Below are 20,126 nucleotides of genomic sequence, written 5' to 3' on the forward strand. Positions count from 1 at the left end.
CCACTGAGCCACCGGGCTGCCCCCAAAGTCTTAATTTTAATTTATTACTCACTTGGGCAGAGCTTTCTCACCCACTGTGGGATATTTTGAGGCAATGGGTGCTATGACTGTGCAGATTTACGCAGGACAGTAATAGTTTGGATGATTAAGGTAAAACTTACCTATTTGTCCTCCACTTCATATTCAGTAACTCTACTAAAGGGTTATAATGAGTACCTTGGTTAAATTTTGGGGGTCTCCAGATACAACTATAACTTGAGCCTCAGGATTAAGGCTGTGAAGCTTTACCAACTGACACATTTAAGGCAAATATTAAAGAATCAAAAAAAAAAAAGAATCTGTGTTAATAGCGGCACAAAGCCAATGTGTGTCTTTTTGTTATTGTGCCCAAGATGGCGTATCCGAGAAACCACCTAGAAGCCAACACTGATGCAAGCGCATGAGGGTTTATTTGCAAACTAGAGCTTGGGCCAAGTATACCCGACACAGTGGAGCAGGGACTTGTACCCCGAGGGTAAGAGGCGTAGCAGTTTTATAGGGGCCAGTGGCCAATGGGATTGTAACACACACAGACTTGCACAGTCATGTCGGTCCACACGCAGGTGGCCAATTGAATTACAGTTTACCCTACAGTGACCATTTGAACTAGCCTATCACTGTGGTCAGAAATGGCGCGCGGGATTGGCAAGCAAAAGGCGGGGTTTACATTCTTTGCGGTTTAGGGGTTCCGCATTCCTATATGAGCCCGTTTCCAGTAAGGGTGTGCTCAGTGGCTTTACTAGGGTGGGGGGAGTGCAATAAGTAGGTCTTGTGGGGGTCATACATGAGATGGCGGATGTAGCACAAAATGGAGTTAGCCCTGCTCTGCTTGTCCAGGGGTAGGGGATTTTTGTTAAATTCCTTGGGTCCCACAGTTATCATATGAAATTTTTAGTAGATTTTGAATTTCCAATTGGATCAAGTGGTGGATCCTTATTTTAGCTTTGCTTCAGTTCCTCACTGTCAGGTTTCTTCCTTCCTCTAGACACTCAGTATACACTTCAGTGATTCTCCTACATTTCTTCTCATCTGTATAAATTTCTTTCTCCAAAAATTTTCCAGTTAGCACCCTCAGGGTTAGGAGCCTCCCTCATGGTATGATGGCTTTATAGTGCTTAAGGACCCTGGGCTTCCAATTAGTTTGAATCAACCCCTTCACTGTGCTACAGGCATGCCGTAAGTGTTTTTTCCCTATAGCCCCGACAATAGGGATCTTTGTTACAACAGAGGAAAAGGTAGCAGAAGGGTGCTGGACCCCTAACCCAATGGTCAATGGATCAAGACCATCCTGTGCTACAATCCTGCTTTTTCTGCCAATGCCATTTTTTCTTCTCTTTTCTCTTTGTACAAAGATTATGTTGGGTTTCTGGCCACATAAAGTCATAGCTTTCAGTTTCTGTCTCTGTCCAGTCATTCCTACTGCAACTCTTCTGGGTAGTTATGGGAAAAGTTCAGGAACCCAGTAGCCAGGCTCATAGGTGGGTGTCTATTCCTCAAGAGAAGGCTAGTCAATCTCCCACAGAATGGAGTTCACATCCAGTAAGGTCATTTTGTCTATGGTATATTTATTACCTAAGCACTTATCTCTTAATTTCTTTCTAAGCACTGCTGTAGCTGTGCCCCACAGCAGGGCTCTTGAACAACATGTTTGAACTGCAAAGGTCCACTTAACGCAAGGGTGGATTTTCTCTTTTTGGACAGATACAGTACAACAGTATAAATGTGATTTTTCTTAATGATTTTATTTTCTCTAGCTCTATTTTAACAATACAGTATATAATACTTGTAACATACCAAATGTGTGTTAATCGACTATTAGGTTATTAGTAGTTACATTTTGGGAAATCCAAATGTATATGTAGATTTTTGCCTGTGTGAAGGTTTGGTGATGAGAGGGTTAAATTTTTCAGCCTCATCCCTAACCTTCTAGGAGGGGAGAGGCATCAGAGATTGAGCTCAATCACCATGGCCACTGATTCAGCCAGTCACGCCTGTGTAATGAAACCTCCATAAAACCCCTCAAAACAAGTTCTAGAGAGTTTCTGGTTGGTGGGCACATGGATGTGTTGGTAGGGTGGCACCCTGGAGGAGCCCTGGAAGTTCTGTGGCACCCACCCTCTACAGTGTCCTATGCATCACTTCCCTTTGGCTGTGTCTGAGGTAGATCCTTTATAACCAGTCATTGTAAGTCAAGTGCATTCCTAAGGTGAGTCGTAATCATACCTGAGGGGTCAGGGGAGCCCCCACATTTGCAGTTGGCAGAAGCACAGGTAGCCTGAGCACCCCCCCCCATTCCTATCTGGCATCTGAAGTGCACATAGTCTTGTGGGACTGAGCCATTTAACCTGTGTGGAATGTGATGGTAACTCCAGCTAGGCGGTGTCATTAAATTGAATTTTTAGATACCCAGTTAGTGTCAGAATTGGTTGGTGTGGAAAACAACACATATTTGGTATCCGAGGAAAAAAACCACATTCTTCTCATCTTACTATTTTTATTCTGTTTGTTCCTTCCATTTTTCTATTCCTGTTTTCCCTTTCCTGCTGTCTTTTCCTTTCCTGGGTTCACTGTTAGAGGCGCCACTTGCCCAGGATGGGGAAGGGGCAGGAGGAGTGAGCTGGCTGAGGTCTCAGGCAACAGAGATGCTGACTTCCGGTTCTCCTGTCTCCCCCAGGACCTTGGAACCCTTCCCCCCATGGTGCCGCACATCAGAGGCTATTTTGTTGAGTTCCTCAGACTTTCTGACTCTGTGAGCCTTTTCGATCTGAACAATAGGCTTTTCTTCTCCCTGACAGGTGCTATTAAATTCAGTTTCTAGAAAGTACTTCTACCCCTGCCTAAACGAATTTAACAAACATTTTTAAGGACCTGAGCGATAGGTAGCCATCTCCCCGTGATATGCAGGGAGTGTTAAGTCTGCAGAGACCTGCTCCCAGCACCACTGAAGACAGACGACCCTGCTGTGAGTCCTGTTGGTCTTTGTTGGTGCCACCAATTCTTCTACCTACTGCTCACTTATACAAAAGCTCTCTATCTTAAAGGGTTAATAGAAAAAGAAACTGAGGGACACCTGGGTGGCTCAGTCAGTTAAGTGCCCTCCTCTTGATTTTGGCTCAGGTCATGACCTCAGGATCATGAGATCAGATCTTATGTTAGTTAGGCACCGAGCTGGGTGTGGTGCCTGCTTGGGATTCTCTGCCTCTCCCTCTCCCTCTGCCCTTCACCCTCTGGTCATGCTGTCTCTCTCAAAAAAATAAAAAATAAAATAAAATAAAGATTTTTTTAAAAAAGATCAAAACAAACTGAGGGCAGACCCCTCCTATTTGGATTGGTGGAGTTATTTTAAGTTTCATTCCAATCTCCTGATAGTGACCAACCCCTGCATTTTATGGAATATAGGCTATTTATGGGAGTTGTGAAGTAGGCCACTGTGTAGACAGGCCTCAGCTCCTGTGACATCATGGAATAGCATGAACTTTGAACCAGGTTTTGGATGCTGTCACTTACCACCTTCGTGCCAGGAGCATCTTGAGGTCAGCACATTCCCCTAAAGGGACTGCATAGATCCAGAGCAGCAGGGAACTGCACAGAACAGGATGCAGAAGAAACCAGAAGTAGAACCATGAAAAGACGGGACAATCTGGTGAAAACGATGGACATGTATTTAGCCACCCAGGATCAGGGTGATGTCCAGAGTAAAAGAGTCTGTGGCTAGGAGTACGCAGTGGACTTGGTGGATAAGAGGTTTACGTGTGCATTGCAGGTCATTGTTACCGGAACTAGGATAGTCTGTGACCTGGCTTGTGAATTCAGTCATTTGAGAAGTAGTTCAAGTGATCTTATAAAACCAACTTGAAGAATCAGTTCCCCTCACTTTTATGAGGAGAAGACAATAACAAGTGGCTCTCAGAAAACAGCCGGAAAAAAAAAAAAAAAAAGAAAACAGCTGGAGCCTGGATACACAGTGCCATCGTGCCCCGACAAAGCTGAACAGAGTGTCTGCTACTTTGGCACCCCAGTCCTGCATGAGACCCCCAGGACACCACAACACTCTATGATGGGATCAGGGTCTTCAAGGTCCACACCATCCCTATTCCTCTTGCACCTGAACTCTTCTGGTCCCAAGCTTCTCAGAAGGCTTCCCTTCAAAGTCACCGGGGGAATGGTCCCCTGAGTCCACACAAAGCACTACTGGAATGCCAGGCGCTGCAGCCTCTCAGGCGGGGAGCCTGCTTCTCCCTCTCCCTCCCGTCTCCTCTACCCCCCACTCCTGTGTGCAGATACTCTCCCTCTCAAATAAATAAGATCTTAAAAAAAAAAAGAAAAAAGACTGGAGGACTCTATTTCAGGGTGGTCTTGGGAGTTAGCCTTTTGAGTTCTCAAACATATTTAATGGGAATATGGGAGGGGAACAGTCGATGAGCATTAAGCACAAACTCAGTATCCATTGCTGTTCCCCAAAATTAGTACCATAATAACTTGTAAGTTATTTTAACAACCAAGAAGGATCACAGTTCTCAATCTACATATCTCAGTCCTTCTTTGTTGCAGGGAGGAGATCATTGGGCCACAACAGGTTAGAGTTAGATATAAGCAGATGCCCATATCTTTAGGTCCAGAACACCAACTAGGGACCCAGAGCCTTAGGGGTCCTTGAACCTGAAGAAAGGAATAAGAGAAACTGGGAGGCTCCGTGGTTTCTGCTTATACCAGAAGCTGTGGCTCAGGGTGCAAGTGAGTGTGGCAAGTCGATCCCAGGGCTTTGGAGGGCAGCTGAGAGAGCAGACACACAGATCACTGGGCTGGGCCAGGTTCCACCTGCTCTGGGGTCTGAGTCCGAGGGGGCCGACCCATCTCTGAGGACTGTCCCTAAACTCAGTTCAGTGACAGGGCAACTATTTCCTGTTGAGGGAAAGAAGCTTAAGTTGACTTGCATCTAACTTGGGTTTACAACCTCCGGATGACATTAATTCATTCAAGCATATATTGAGTTCCTGCTATGTGTCAAGCTCTGTTCTAGAAGTTAGGGATATGGCAGTGAACAAACATCAGAGAACCTGCCATTCTAATGGAGGAAGGCAGACAATCTAGGAGGAAGTAAGATAATTTTAGGTAGTGATAACTGCTACCAGAAAACAAAACACATAATAGGGGAGAGATTTGGGGAGGAAGAACTCTGGTTAGGGAGATTCCCTAACTCTGGTTAGGGAAGTGATTTCCAATGGACCACCTGTGAGCAAGAATTTGTTCTCATTGCTAGGACAATAAGGGGATAGAATAGCCCCTTCTAGGAGAGCTATGTCTCTAATTATATATACGCAATTGATAATATGATTTAAAGATTACTTATTTGGTTAGTTTGGTTCATTTTAATAATTTCCAAGAGCCTCAGTAATTTTCCATAGACTGACTAAGTTGAGTTTCTGGACTGCAAGTGTTGAAAGTCAGACTCCAGAATGGAGTACCCATCCCAAAGTGCTGCCGATGGACTCCTGACCAGAACATTGTCCAGCAACTAGGATGGCCCTATTACCTATTACAACATCATCCTGACCCACAATTTCACAAATGGTGAGTTAAAATTTGAACTGTGAGTACTTCTGTATTCCTAGTCTTAACCCTTTATTAATTTATAATCACAAAGTTGGAGATATTCTCACTTGTGTGCTATATGATCTTGAAGTACAGGAATTGAATAAAACGGTTGGAAAACCTATACATAGGACCCAGATATGCACAATTAATAACTTAATTGTTTTATTTGTATTAATATAATTTAATATTAAATAGTAATGATTCAATACTAATGGCGATCATATAATGACTACTTACTCCATGGCAGGCAGGAGGCTAAGGAAACAATGTGCCTCAGCACATCTAATCCTCAGAACTGCCCTTTGAGTTCAGTAGCATCCCCAGGGTGAAAAGAGTATGCAATGTTAAGAACCCCTAGCTCCAATTACTAGCTGCATGACCTCAAGCAGAGCATTCCTCAGCTCTGAAATGGGAATTAAGATGCTATATACCACATAAATTGTATGTGTGTGAAGATTAAATGAGATAATGGTTATAAACTAATATTGAACGTGCTTAATGGGAGCTTTTAGAGTTACTGTTGTAAGTCTAAAATGTTCTGTACTGAGTAGAAATTTGGTAGTCATTCAGTTCCATTTTCTTTTTGCTCTCCATGTTTTTATATGACCAGTCTGGAAGGCTTCTGGCTGAATGTATGCCTGCTTACAATTTATCACAAAAAGAGCCTCGTGTGCACTTCCAGCCATTCCCCCAATCCCTGAAGCCGAAGGGAAGTAAGTATACGTAAGCCAGCTGGAAGGACTGTGTGAGCTAATGAGAATGTTTATAGCAGTGTGTGAAGAGTGAAACCAATAACATTTTGCTGTTTTTTCTTTAAGGTTTGTTTGGAGCATATATATCTGTTTTAAAAAGATTATTTATTTATCTATCTATTTATCTATCAATCAGAGAAAGAATAGTAGGGGGAGCAGCAGGCAGGCCCAACACGGGACTTGATCCCAGGACCCTGGCATAATGACCTGAGCCAAAGGCAAACATTTTAATTGACAGCTTCCCAGATGCCCCTGGAGCATATATATCTTAATAGATTCAAACACACTACAGAGAGAAAAAATTTTTTTGCTACACATAACTTTATTTTTCCTTTGGGTTAAGAAGCTTTATTACAAATTTGACAGCATGACCAAAACAAATAACACATGGATAATTACCATAAAGCTTTATGGATCTAAAAATATTTGCCATGAAAAATAAGTCACTGTGTATCTCTCGTTTTAAGAATCACAATGAGGAGCACCTGGGTGTCTCGGTTGAGCATCCAACTCTTGATTTTGACTCAGAGCATGATCTCAGGGTCATGAGGTCAAATCCCACATCAGGCTCCACATTCAGTGCAGAGACTGCTTGTCCCTCTCCCTCCTCAACTTGTGTTCTCTCTCTCTAAAAGAAATAAGTAAACTCTTTAAAAAAGAAAAAATCATAATGATACCACAATTTAGATTTATTGCCCACCTTTACAATTAAATATTAAAACCTTTTGGGGGATCCATGGGTGGCGCAGCGGTTTGGCGCCTGCCTTTGGCCCAGGGCGCGATCCTGGAGACCCGGGATCGAATCCCACATCGGGCTCCCGGTGCATGGAGCCTGCTTCTCCCTCTGCCTGTGTCTCTGCCTCTCTCTCTCTCTCTCTCTCTCTCTCTCTGTGTGTGTCTCTCATGAATAAATAAATAAGATCTTAAAAAATATATATCCAGCAATTTTACTTCTGGGTATATACCCCAAAGAATTGAAAGGAGGGTCTTGAAGAATTTGTACAGCTGTATTCATAAGCACATTTATTCACAATAGTTAAGAGGCGGAAGGAACTCAAGTGTCCATCAATGGATGAACGGATAAACACGATGTAATATATAAGTACAGCAGAATTTTATTTCAGTCTTTAAAAGGAAGGTAATTCCTAACACATTGTAAGCATGGATGAACCTTGGGGACATTATGCTAAATGAAATAAGCTAGTCACTGAAGGACAAATACTATATGATTCCACTTGTATGGATCCACTTATACCCCTTGAGTTGGAGCAAGGTTATTTTAAACTGAAGTCATTTATGACACAGCAAATGCAGAAGCCTTTCTGGGTCTCATGTATCTGACTAAAGGCTTATCCTTCTGAGAGAGAAGCTGCCATAAATCCCTCTTTGGGGTAGTTTCACTCTCAGCCTGGACCACTTGCATCTGAGAAGTGGCAAACATGACAATATTATACTTTCCATTTGTTTTCCTAAAAGCTCCTTAGTCTTTTCCAGAGAAGCTCTTTCTTTGCTTTCCATCGCTTTCCCCTGTTCAGTTGGTATATAAACGTCTATCTCCAGCTCTTTAGGGAGCCTCTTCATCTGAATGCTCCTGCGTGAGTGTGTAAATTAATCTTGTCTTTTCTCCTGTAAATCTGTCAGTTAATTTTTTTTAATTTTTTTATTTATTTATGATAGGCACACAGTGAGAGAGATAGACGCAGAGACACAGGCAGAGGGAGAAGCAGGCTCCATGCACCGGGAGCCTGACGTGGGATTCGATCCCGGGTCTCCAGGATCGCGCCCTGGGCCAAAGGCAGGTGCCAAACCGCTGCGCCACCCAGGGATCCCAAATCTGTCAGTTAATTAATAGTCTCTAGATCACTGCATCTGAATTGGTAGGAAGTGTTTCCTCCTAGCACACTTACAAAGATATGTAGAGCGGTCCAATTTATAAAGACAGAAAGTTGAAGGGTGGTTTCCCAGGAGCTTAGGTGATAGAGGAATGGAGGGTTATTATTTACTGGGTACAATTTCAATTTAGTAGGATGAAAGAGTTCTGGGGATGGATGGTGGTGATGGGTGCACAATAATGTGCTTAATGCTTAACACTGACCCGCATATTTTAAAAAATGGTTAAGATGGCAATTTTATGTATATTTTACATAAATATACATAATATAAATATATTTTTACAATAAAAATAGATTATTTAAAAATGATAAAATCATGACTCATGCAGATACAAAAACGAACAAGTGTTAAAGATTTATTTAACCGGCTAGTGAGGAGAAGTCAATTGAATAGGACAGAATGTACATGTCCAGAGACAAGAATTATTTTGCATTGCTATCACTTGTCTTCTGAAGTAGCTTAAAAACCATGAAAGACTAGGAAATAGTGAAGACTAGACTGAACAAGTAAGATATGAGCAATGCATAGTTTTTCACGGAAGTATCCTCTTTCCACCTATCACAGGATAGGGTCTGTCATTCAGCCAGCTCATTCACCCCAGACCACACTAGATTCAAGTCAAAGTCCAACACAGATCAAAATTGACAGAGCTATTTCACTAAAAAAAAAAAATCCCAAACACAAATTCACAAAACGGTCTCTAAAAGAAAATTACAGACGAATCTCATTGATAAATACTGGTGCAATGGCATTGATAGTCATAATAGCATGTGACTAAGTGAGAAATACTAGAAATGCAAGGATAGTCCAATATGAGGAAATCTTTTAATAAAACCCACCATATTAGGGATCTCTGGGTGGCTCAGCAGTTTAGCGCCTGCCTTCGGCCCAGGGCTTGATCCTGGAGACCCAGGATCGAACCCGTATCGGGCTCCCTGCATGGAGCCTGCTTCTCCCTCCGCCTGTCACTCTCTCTCTCTCTCTCTCTCTCTCTCTCTCTGACATGAATAAATAAAGTCTTTAAAAAAGACAAAACCAAACCTCACCATATTGACACAAAAGAGAGGAAGAGATCCCACATGATCATCTCCATAAAGGAGAAAAAGATGTAAAGGAAGCATATACTCAATAACCTGAAATTTGGATAAAGGCATTTAACAAAATTTATTTCTGGGTTATTTATAGTTTGAAATTCAAAATAACTGTCAATAAGAGACTTCTGACGGAATATCAGTATTTAAAATGATAATCTATTTTTAATAAAATGAGATAATTTAGACAGGCTATTGATTTTTTTTTTAAACATAAAAATTTTCCTGTAGGGACACCCGGATGGCTCAGGAGTGGAGTGTCTTCTGCCTTCGGGTCACGGCATGATCCCGGGGTCAGAGATGGAGTCCCACATTGGGTTCCTTACAGGAAGCCTGCTTCTCCCTCTGCCTATGTCTCTGCCTCTCTGTGTATGTGTCTCTCAAGAATAAAGTAAAAAATATTATTATTATTATTATTTTTTTTTTTACCATGTAAGTGACTTTAGCACTCCTAAGACTCAGATGCTTGGTGGAGATGGGCACTTGGGACAAGGGCAAGAGCTGGCTGGTTGCTGGCTTGCTGCAAGACCAACTGGCCATCATCACCAGAGGGGACACAGGTATCAGAAAGGCCATCATGACCAAGATCTTGCAGCTGGGGTGTAATGTGGTCATTGCGTCACGTAACTTTGATTGACTAAAATCTACTGCAGATGAACTGAGCCCACCAGGCTCAGGTCACTCCCATAAAATGCAACATCTGCAAAGAAAAGGCGGTGAACAATTTGGTCAAATCCACCTTAGATATTTATGGTAAGATCAATTTTTTGTAAACAATGGAGGAGGTCAGTTCAGGTCTCCTGCAAAACACATCAGTGCAAAGGGATGGCATGCTGTGATCGAAACCAAATTGATGAGCACCTTCTACATGTGGAGAGCAGTTTACAACTCCTGGATGAAAGAGCATGGAGGATCCATTCTGAATAATATTATCCTTGTTTAAAATGGATTTCCAGGACTTGTGTATAGTGCAGCTGCCAGAGCAGGTGTTTACAATCTCACCAAATCCTTGGCTGTAGAATAGGCCAGAACGGAGTAAGGAGCAACTGTGTTGCCCCTGGCGTCATTTATTCCCTGACTGCTATTGACAACTATGGCTCTTTGGCAAAAGACGTATTTGGACGGTTAAGAAAATTCCAGCGAAGCAAATTGGAGTTCCTGAGAGATCTCCCTATTGGTCTGCTTCCTGCTGTCTCCTGTAGCTTCTCTTATCACTGGAAAATTGGTGGATGGGGATGGGGCCAGTCTTTGTATATGGGAGTGTTTGATATACAACTGGCCTTAGCGAGCGGGGGATATTTCTGTTGTCAAAAGGATGAGGGAGTCTTTCAGGAATAAAGCCAAGCTATGGAAACTACATATGTTTTTTATCCCCAAATGTCTTAGTATCTCCAGAATGGCCTTTGGTACTTTAGAGTTATAATAATTTGTACGGAAAAATCACTTTCTGCCTTTTGAATGTTATCAGTTATGCCCAAGCAGAAACTATTCCTGAAATAAATGCATTCTTAAGCCCCAACCAATGTTGTTTAGCCTGTGTTTAAAGACTTTTTTATGAATGAAATTAACATACTTTATTTATTATTTTTTAAAGACTTTATTTATTTATTCATGAGAGACACACAGAGAGAGAGGCAGAGACACAGGCAGAGGGAGAAGCAGGCTCCATGCCGGGAGCCCAATGTGGGACTCGAACCAAGGATTCCAGGATCACGCCCTGGGCCGAAGGCAGGCACTCAACGGCTGAGCCACCCAGGTGTCCCTCTAGAAAATTATTTTTTCACGCTATACATCCACCTACCAAAAAGTCCTATTCATTGTGCATCATGGATACATCAGGGATTGGCATCTCAGTAATCAGTATGGGCCTTACCCTCACTGGGTGTTTTATTGGTAGTGGATTTTTTTCTTTCCTATGTGATGCATCTTACAAATTCTTTTTTTTAAAAGATTTTATTTATTTATTCATAGACACAGAGAGAGAGGCAGAGACACAGGCAGAGGGAGAGGGAGAAGCAGGCTCCATGCAGGGTGCCCGACGCGGGACTCGATCCCGGGCTTCCAGGATCACACCCCAGGCTGCAGGCGGCGCCAAACCGCTGCGCCACCGGGGCTGCCCGCATCTTACAAATTCATCTCTCTCAAAGCTATCCGATGTTTGTGAAGAGAGGAGCATTTTATTTTAAAGATTTTATTTATTCATGAGAGACACGGGGTGGGGGGGGAGAGAGAGAGGCAGAGACACAGGCAGAGGGAGAAGCAGGCTCCATGCAGGGAGCCCGACGTGGGACTCGATCCGGGGAATCCGGGATCATGCCCTGGGCCCAAGGCAGGCGCTCAACCCCTGAGCCACCCAGGTGTCCCTGAGACAGGGAAGCATTGCGGAGGGTTTGTTGCTGCTGGATTTGTGGGAAAGCTCTGAGAGTGGAGGTTGGAGGACGAAGAGTTAGCTGCCAGATTCTCCTGCTGCCTAAACCTTAACTGTGACAGGCAGTTTCCCTCACTTTGCTGAGCCACCTTTCACTGGAATCTTCTCCAAAGAAGCTCGTCTTTTTGTCTTAGCTATCTGTAGTCAACAATCTGGATACTGAAGACTAGATCCTTCTTTTTTTTAAGATTTTATTTATTTATTCATGATAGACAGAGAGAGAGGCAGAGACACAGGCAGAGGGAGAAGCATGCTCTTTGCAGGGAGCCCGATGCGGGACCCGATCCTGGGACTCCAGGATGGCGCCCTGGGCTGAAGGTAGGCGCCAAACCCCTGAGCCATGCAGGGATCCCCTGAAGACTAGATCCTTCAATAATACAGTGAGCTCTTGGGAGAGCTTCCTTTATTTATGTTCATCAGTTGGTTTTTGTTCTTGGGTCAATATTACTTTATGCAAATATCTGGTAAAGTTAGTATCTTTTAGCATTCTCTTATTTTGTTGTTTCTTCTAGATTAAAGTTATAATTATTTAGACAGATTACCAAAAATATTCTGATTATAACAATAAGTTAAGAATTTATATCTTTTCAATATTTGCTTTCTGCCCATTGACAAGTCTTTAGTTTTGTTAATTTTATTCCATTACATCAATAATTTGCTATTCTTAATTTTATTTCACATATTTATTATTAATGTCATCCCTAGTGATAGCCTGGTTAGGGTGTGGTTTCTTTCATGTGTCTAAGTTACTTTGCCATTGTACATTTACTATTCAGTTCTTGCTGGATATACTCAACATTCCCATCCAGTCACATCAATAAAAATATTCTTATTATATTAGCCTTTAAAATTTTTTTTTCTTTTAGCTTTCTATTGGTAAAAAAGGTAGAATCATGACTCTCATATAGAGTTATAAAGTGAATATATGAGGCAGATGTTATAGCAAATTCAAAAGAAGAATCCAATCAGTGCAGTTATATGACATAAAGGGATGGTGAGATGAATTATGAATAAAGATAAAACTGCTTTTCCACAGGTGGAAATTAGCGGAAAGTCACTACCAGGCTAGATAGAATTATATATCTATCAGTTACCTACAACATACAAGGAGTTACAAAATCGCACAAAGATAATGAACAGGAATCTGAGCTGATAATCTAGAATCTGATAATCTAAAAGGGTATACATTATAAAGGATGCATAGTTTTCCACTGAAATACATGGGTTTTTTCTCTTTTTCTTTTAATTGCTATTGAGAGCACCAGCATTACATGTCATATTGCATTGGCCGCAGCTTTCCCAATGTTGATAGTGTGTATGCTTGTCCTAATTCAAACATCAACAAAATACTGATAGTGCTGCTCGTTCTGTCTTTGTTTCTCTTGGTTCTCATGATATGATCCGTGTCCATAGGTATAGTCACTTTGCCATTTCTAATTCTGATTAGTTCTTTTTCTCTTCTTTACAGTCTGCCTATTTTTCTCCTAATGCTGTTTTTCTGCTAATTATTTTATCTTCAAGTGCTCGTAATTATGCCCTTTCTTCTGCTGCCTTTGTGGTTGATTTTATTCTTATTAAATGAATTGTAGAGTTTATATGTTCGGTGTTCTTTAGTAATTGAAGAATCTGACTATGAATTTGCCTCTAACTAAAAACTTTACTTTACAGCAATGTCCACAATAGCCAAACTGTGGCAGGAGCCTCGGTGTCCATCGACAGACGAATGGATAAAGAAGACGTGGTCTATGTATACAATGGAATATTACTCAGCCATTAGAAACAATGAATACTCACCATTTGCTTCAACATGAATAGAACTGGAGGGTATTACACTGAGTGAAGTAAGTCATTTGGAGAAGGACAAACGTTATATGGTTTCATTCATTCGGGAAATATAAAAAATAGTGAAAGGGATTATAGGGGAAAGGAGAGAAAATGAGTGGGAAATATCATAGAGGGTGACAGCACATGAGAGACGCCTAACTCTGGGAAACAAACAAGGGGTAGTGGAAGGGGCGGGGGGACGGGGGGACTGGGTGATGGGCACAGAGGGGGGCGCTTGACGGGATGAGCACTGGATGTTATACTATATGTTGGCAAATTGAACTCCAATTAAAAAATATACAAAACAAATAACTTTGCTTTAGTCTCAAGAACTTTGATGTGTCCCTCGTGCCAAAAGGGAAAGAACACTTTCTTCCCCTGCTTTTCTTTCCAGCATTTCCTTTTGAAAATTTGTGATCCTAATCTTCTTTGTTCTTTTCACACATATGTAATCTTTTAAAAAGCTGAACAAGCCTTTTGCCAGTTTTGCATTCTAGGTGTGTCTTTCTGGAGCCACCTCTGTGAAAGGTGAACACAGAGGAGTGTGGGGTTCTGTCTCCCTAACTCTGTGGAAGTTTTGTCCAAGCACTTGGCTCCAAGTTTTAATTTTTCCTTTGGACTAAGACAGTTGTATGTATGTAATGGATTGTTTCTGCCTAGCTATCTAAAAGGGTGAGATTTCTTTATCATTCCAATTTCTTTAGCTGAATGCCTGTGATATGCATCATGGTCTGGTTTAATGCTTAATAACAAAACTTTCATTCTTGTCTACATTTTGTGAAGGGGTTGTACTGGGTTGACAGGAGATTTTTTTTAAAGAGTTATTTATTTATGATAGACAGAGAGAGAGAGAGAGGCAGAGACACAGGAGGAGGGAGAAGCAGGCTCCATGCTGGGAGCCTGACGTGGGACTCGATCCCGGGACTCCAGGATCCCGCCCTGGGCCAAAGGCAGGTGCTAAACCGCTGAGCCACCCAGGGATCCCCTGACAGGAGATTTTATTTAATTATTTCTCCCCCCCCCAAAAAAATTATTTCTCCCAACAGTGTACTTTTTTAATTACTTTATTTATTTATTTATTTATTTATTTATTTATTTATTTATTTATTTATTTATGAGAGCCCAAGAGGGTGGTGGGGAGGGGCAGAAGAAGAGGGAAAGAGGGTCTCAAGCAAACTATATGCAGAGCGCAGAGCCTGGAGCCCTCTGCAGGGCTCAATCCCACAACCCCTGGGAGAAACCAAGAGTTGGACGCTCAACTGACTGCACCACCATGCAGCCCCCCAGCAGTGTCCTTTTGCTGTCTTAACAATCTGTGTGTTATGGTTGTTATTATCTAAAACTTATAAGAAAGTTAAAAGTCAATTTAAGTGATTGTCACGTTATATATACTCTGGTCCAAAATTTTGAAATCTTTTAAAGACATCTTGAGAAACATTTGTTGCTTTTATTTATTTATTTATTTATTTTGTTGTTGTTGTTGTTGTTGTTGTTGCTTTTATTAAGGACCATCTAGTACACTTGTGATTGGGACCTTATAATCATGACGATTACATTTTTCCAATGGTTGTTACTGATACATACTAGCACCACTGATGTCTATATGTCAATCTTATGTGACACAACCTGGCTGAACTCTATTATTCTGTAGGTTTGTCTAGGATTGTCTTGGATTTCCTGTGTAAAGAGTCATATGATCTACATTTATTAGCACTTTTGTTTCTTCTTTTCCTGTTCTCATACAACCTTTTTCCTTGTAAAAGTGTGACAGGATGTCCAGTACAGTGTTGAATAGAAGCGGCGATATGACATCTGAGTTAGTCCAGGCCCCACAGGAACCAGATGCTAAGATAGGAAAATGTGCAAGGATTTTACTAGGGGAGTTGTCTATGAAGGAAAATGAGGAAGGAGCCAAGGAAGGCTTGGAGAGCTACAGATGGACATAGGCGATGAGGCAATTAGGGAGGCAAGGTGAGGTGGAAGTGTGCCAGATCCACCAGGCACTCTCAAGCAGGTTCAGCAAAGTCCTTGGCAAGTCCTCAAACCAAAGTGTCTCCCAGGAGCTAGTCTGTTGCACGCAGTCCTTGGTGCAGAGCAACACATGTGAGGTGTGGCCCTTGCTCCAGGCTGCCAGGGATTCTTGTGGGCAACAGGGTGGGCCCTGGATCAGTGACACTCCCTGAATTGGACGTGCAGGGTGCATCAGGTGTGCAGGATGTGAATGGTGGCTCTTATTTGACTTTAAAGGCAGTGTATATAGAACACCACTACTAAATATCAGGTTCAGGAATTTTCTTCCTATCCCTTACTTGATTTTCCTGTCGCCATTGACACAGTTAAATAATTAATGACATTAACCCTTCTTGCATTCCTGGTATCAATCATACATGATCATCTTTTTAAGAGAACGATTTGTCAGTGTTTCATTGTTTAGGACTTTTACATCCAGCTTCAAAAGTGAGGGGATCCCTGGGTGGCTCAGCGGTTTGGCAACTGCCTTTGGCCCAGGGCGTGATCCTGGAGTCCTGGGATTGAGTCCTGTGTCGGGCTCCTGGCATGGAGCCTGCTTCTGCGCCTCTCTCTCTCTCTCTCTCTCTCTCTGTCTCTCATGAATGAATGAATGAATAAATAAATAAATAAATATCTTTATACAAAAGTGAGATTGGCCAATAATTGCCAATATTCACTGTTCCTTAAAAAGGGACATATTATATTTCTCAGTTTTCTTGCCAACGCCATAATAGCATCATAGGAGTGGATTTCATAGCTTGGTGAGATTACGAATGAATGTTTCCTGTCTCTGACTTCTATAGATTCTAGTTTTGTACTGTCCAAAAATGTAGCATGTAGCTACATGTAGCTATTAATTGAAATTAAATAAAACTAAAAATTGAGTTAGTCCCATGAGCCACATTTCAAGTGGTCTGTTGTCACATGTGTCTCATGGCTTTCACATCAGACAGCACGGGTCTAGAAAATCTCTGTCACAGCACAAAGATCTGCTCTGTAGCCTGGGTGGCCTTGGAGGGTAATGGGATGGGGCTACACTTCCCTAGGAAGTGTAGGAAGAAAGCCTAGGAAGCCTAGGAAGAAAGGAGGGTTTAGGCCGTGGAAAGAATATAAGTGACCTGAAATTAACCTGATGCTTCATGAGTGAAGAAAGAAAACCTCCGGTTAAGGACCATCCTGCTAAAAGATAAAAGGGTCAACCAGGAAATTAAGGAAGAATTAAAAAGATTCATGGAAACTAATGAGAATGAAGATACAACCGTTCAAAATCTTTGGGATGCAGCAAAAGCAGTCCTAAGGGGGAAATACATCGCAATACAAGCATCCATTCAAAAACTGGAAAGAACTCAAATACAAAAGCTAACCTTACACATAAAGGAGCTAGAGAAAAAACAGCAAATAGATCCTACACCCAAGAGAAGAAGGGAGTTAATAAAGATTCGAGCAGAACTCAACGAAATCGAGACCAGAAGAACTGTGGAACAGATCAACAAAACCAGGAGTTGGTTCTTTGAAAGAATTAACAAGATAGATAAACCATTAGCCAGCCTTATTAAAAAGAAGAGAGAGAAGACTCAAATTAATAAAATCATGAATGAGAAAGGAGAGATCACTACCAACACCAAGGAAATACAAACGATTTTAAAAACATATTATGAACAGCTATACGCCAATAAATTAGGCAATCTAGAAGAAATGGACGCATTCCTGGAAAGCCACAAACTACCAAAACTGGAACAGGAAGAAATAGAAAACCTGACCAGGCCAATAACCAGGGAGGAAATTGAAGCAGTCATCAAAAACCTCCCAAGACACAAGAGTCCAGGGCCAGATGGCTTCCCAGGGGAATTTTATCAAACGTTTAAAGAAGAAACCATACCTATTCTCCTAAAGCTGTTTGGAAAGATAGAAAGAGATGGAGTACTTCCAAATTCGTTCTATGAGGCCAGCATCACCTTAATTCCAAAACCAGACAAAGACCCCACCAAAAAGGAGAATTACAGACCAATATCCCTGATGAACATGGATGCAAAAATTCTCAACAAGATACTGGCCAATAGGATCCAACAGTACATTAAAAAAATTATTCACCATGACCAAGTAGGATTTATCCCTGGGACACAAGGCTGGTTCAACACCCGTAAAACAATCAATGTGATTCATCATATCAGCAAGAGAAAAACCAAGAACCATATGATCCTCTCATTGGATGCAGAGAAAGCATTTGACAAAATACAGCATCCATTCCTGATCAAAACTCTTCAGAGTGTAGGGATAGAGGGAACATTCCTCGACATCTTAAAAGCCATCTATGAAAAGCCCACAGCAAATATCATTCTCAATGGGGAAGCACTGGGAGCCTTTCCCCTAAGATCAGGAACAAGACAGGGATGTCCACTCTCACCACTGCTGTTCAACATAGTACTGGAAGTCCTAGCCTCAGCAATCAGACAACAAAAAGACATTAAAGGCATTCAAATTGGCAAAGAAGAAGTCAAACTCTCCCTCTTCGCCGATGACATGATACTCTACATAGAAAACCCAAAAGTCTCCACCCCAAGATTGCTAGAACTCATACAGCAATTCGGTAGCGTGGCAGGATACAAAATCAATGCCCAGAAGTCAGTGGCATTTCTATACACTAACAATGAGACTGAAGAAAGAGAAATTAAGGAGTCAATCCCATTTACAATTGCACCCAAAAGCATAAGATACCTAGGAATAAACCTAACCAAAGATGTAAAGGATCTATACCCTCAAAACTATAGAACACTTCTGAAAGAAATTGAGGAAGACACAAAGAGATGGAAAAATATTCCATGCTCATGGATTGGCAGAATTAATATTGTGAAAATGTCAATGTTACCCAGGGCAATATACACGTTTAATGCAATCCCTATCAAAATACCATGGACTTTCTTCAGAGAGTTAGAACAAATTATTTTAAGATTTGTGTGGAATCAGAAAAGACCCCGAATAGCCAGGGGAATTTTAAAAAAGAAAACCATAGCTGGGGGCATCACAATGCCAGATTTCAGGTTGTACTACAAAGCTGTGGTCATCAAGACAGTGTGGTACTGGCACAAAAACAGACACATAGATCAGTGGAACAGAATAGAGAATCCAGAAGTGGACCCTGAACTTTATGGTCAACTAATATTCGGTAAAGGAGGAAAGACTATCCACTGGAAGAAAGACAGTCTCTTCAATAAATGGTGCTGGGAAAATTGGACATCCACATGCAGAAGAATGAAACTAGACCACTCTCTTTCACCATACACAAAGATAAACTCAAAATGGATGAGAGATCTAAATGTGAGACATGATTCCATCAAAATCCTAGAGAAGAACACAGGCAACACCCTTTTTGAACTCGGCCATAGTAACTTCTTGCAAGATACATCCACGAAGGCAAAAGAAACAAAAGCAAAAATGAACTATTGGGACTTAATCAAGATAAGAAGCTTTTGCACAGCAAAGGATACAGTCAACAAAACTCAAAGACAACCTACAGAATGGGAGAAGATATTTGCAAATGACATATCAGATAAAGGGCTAGTTTCCAAGATCTATAAAGAACTTATTAAACTCAACACCAAAGAAACAAACAATCCAATCATGAAATGGGCAAAAGACAGGAACAGAAATCTCACAGAGGAAGACATAGACATGGCCAACATGCACATGAGAAAATGCTCTGCATCACTTGCCATCAGGGAAATACAAATCAAAACCACAATGAGATACCACCTCACACCGGTGAGAATGGGGCAAATTAACAAGGCAGGAAACAACAAATGTTGGAGGGGATGCAGAGAAAAGGGAACCCTCTTACACTGTTGGTGGGAATGTGAACTGGTGCAGCCACTCTGGAAATCTGTGTGGAGGTTCCTCAAAGAGTTAAAAATAGACCTGCCCTACGACCCAGCAATTGCACTATTGGGGATTTACCCCAAAGATACAGATGCAGTGAAATGCAGGGACACCTGCACCCCGATGTTTATAGCAGCAATGGCCACGATAGCCAAACTGTAGAAGGAGCCTCGGTGTCCAACGAAAGATGAATGGATAAAGAAGATGTGGTCTATGTATACAATGGAATATTACTCAGCTATTAGAAATGACAAATACCCACCATTTGCTTCAACGTGGATGGAACTGGAGGGTATTATGCTGAGTGAAGTAAGTCAGTCGGAGAAGGACAAACATTATATGTTCTCATTCATTTGGGGAATATAAATAATAGTGAAAGGGAATATAAGGGAAGGGAGAAGAAATGTGTGGGAAATATCAGAAAGGGAGACAGAACGTAAAGACTGCTAACTCTGGGAAACGAACTAGGGGTGTTGGAAGGGGAGGAGGGCGGGGGGTGGGAGTGAATGGGTGTCGGGCACTGGGGGTTATTCTGTATGTTAGTAAATTGAACACCAATAAAAAATTAAAAAATAAAATAAAATAAAATAAAATAAAATGGTAAGAAAAAGGTCAAATTGT

General features: G+C 41.6%; 1 long non-coding RNA gene and 1 pseudogene across 1 annotated transcript; both read left to right on the plus strand.

The window, feature by feature from the left end:
* The first annotated feature begins 5,473 nt into the window (after nt 1-5,473).
* Nucleotides 5,474-13,769, plus strand: LOC144309505 (uncharacterized). Its single transcript, XR_013375469.1, has 3 exons — nt 5,474-5,610; nt 6,253-6,347; nt 13,467-13,769. It is a non-coding gene; the product is annotated as an uncharacterized LOC144309505 (long non-coding RNA).
* Nucleotides 9,817-10,655, plus strand: LOC144309500 (peroxisomal trans-2-enoyl-CoA reductase pseudogene; annotated as a pseudogene).
* Nucleotides 13,770-20,126: the final 6,357 nt, after the last annotated feature.

The sequence above is a fragment of the Canis aureus genome, unplaced genomic scaffold (genome assembly GCF_053574225.1).
Source record: "Canis aureus isolate CA01 unplaced genomic scaffold, VMU_Caureus_v.1.0 NW_027326446.1_RagTag, whole genome shotgun sequence".
Classification (NCBI taxonomy): Eukaryota; Metazoa; Chordata; class Mammalia; order Carnivora; family Canidae; genus Canis; species Canis aureus.